Below are 1,956 nucleotides of genomic sequence, written 5' to 3'. Positions count from 1 at the left end.
GGAAGGCCCTCTCTGAGGTGGATTGATTCAGTGACTGGGATAATTGGGATGGGAGTGTCAGAGACAGTGCGATTGGCACAGGACAGAGTAAAGTTTAGGGCTGTTGTACATAGGGTCGCTATGAGTCGCAGGCGACTCGACGGCACATAACAACAACAACAACAACATGTCTATATTTTAGAGGAAGCATTGATTTTTGTGTATTTGTCTGGTATCCAAGTATGCAATTGTATGGTCATGAAAGAATTTTTTTAGATGTATTAAAATTAACATTTAATATAATTTTTTTTTTGTTGTGGTGGTGGTGCCAGAGAAGAATCTTAAACATACCATGGGCTACCAAGAAAATAAATAGGTTTGTCTTGGAGAGGGTGAAACCAAGTCTCTCCTTGGAGGATTTTGAAGCTCTGCTTCACTTACTTTGGGCACCTGACAGGGAGAGATCAATCCTTGGGGAAGGACATCATGTCTGGAAGAGTGTACAGACAGCGCAGGAGAGGAGACCCCGATGAGATGGACTGATACAGTATCTGGGGCAATGGAAATTGGTGTGTCAGAATTAGTGAGACTGGCTCATCACAGGGGAGGGTTCAGAGCTGCTGTACATAGGGTCACTATACACCGCAGGTGACTCAATGGTACATAACAACAATAACATACTATGACAAGTTTGGCAGCAGGGGTGGCATCCACTTCTTGCCATGCCTCTGTAAACTATAAACTTTGATAAGTGTCAATAGTCGTAGAGGGGCTTCAGGCCTTTTGTTCATAGGGTCTCTGTGAGTTGTGCTTGACTCGAAGGCAATCATCAACAACAAAAACATAGTTTTATACTTAATATAGCTTTTATTCCATTTTATGTTTTTTTCCTTTTTTTATTATACTAGTTTATTTACAAAATTCAAATGCATTGTTTCCCAGACCAGATTTTTACAATTTTCCAATTTTCCTCACCCGCTCACCCATCAAACCCCATGATTAATCTCCCCATCCCCCCACATATCCTCATCTCTCTGTGTCCACCCTCCCCCTGCCCTTGGATCCAGGCCATGGTCTTCACAATTACTTGCTATGCATCAGAGTGCTGAACAATGAATAATTGATGTCTTTGAGTTGTGCTGGTGGAGAAGAGTACCATGGACTGCCAAGAGAACTAACAGTTCTGTTCTGGAGAGAGTGAAACCAACTAGTTCTTGAGGTAAAGCTTTTGAAGCTCAATCTCACATACTTTGGGCATTATTGCCAAGAGGGACCAGTCCTTAGAGAAAAATATCATGCTTGGAAGGGTGGAGGGACAATGCAGGAGAATACGATCCTGGATGACATGGATTGACCCAGTGACTGGGGTAATGGGGTTAAGTTTGGCAGCGACAGCGAGATTGGCTCAGGATAGGACAGAGATCAACCCTTTTTGCCTAGGGTACATAACAACAACATACCTATTGGACTTTTCCTCTTCCTTCACCCACTACCCACCCATCCTTAACCTCTGCTATCCTAGTAACATCTTCCCCTTCCCTTTTTTGGCCTACCTTTCTCCTTTCCCGTCAGCTTTTGAACTCAGTTACCATATTTCCTCAGTAATAGTCTTATGTAGTATTGGTTCTATGTGCTCGAGTTATTTCATTCTGCATAATTATCTCTAGACTTTCCCTTGTTATATAGTATTTTACAAAATTGTTGTTTCTTTGTGCTACATAGCATTATATTGTGTGAATGTACCATAATTTCTCAACTCATTTGTTTGTTGATGGGCAGTTGGGCTGTTTCCACTTTCTTGCCACTGTGAATTATGCTGTTATGAACAGAGATGTGCATAGCTCCATACTTGTCTCAGTTATGATTTCCTTGGGATATATTTCAAGCAGTGGAATAGATAGGTTATATGGGATTTCTATATTCGACTTTTTAAGAAAACACCAAGCTGTCTTGTGTATAAGAGTTCCAATCTTGGCG

The sequence above is a fragment of the Elephantulus edwardii genome, unplaced genomic scaffold (assembly GCF_000299155.1).
Source record: "Elephantulus edwardii isolate Elephantulus edwardi_28Jun2011 unplaced genomic scaffold, EleEdw1.0 scaffold00362, whole genome shotgun sequence".
In the NCBI taxonomy this organism is placed as follows: domain Eukaryota; kingdom Metazoa; phylum Chordata; class Mammalia; order Macroscelidea; family Macroscelididae; genus Elephantulus; species Elephantulus edwardii.
Note: the sequence above shows the minus strand (reverse complement) of the source record.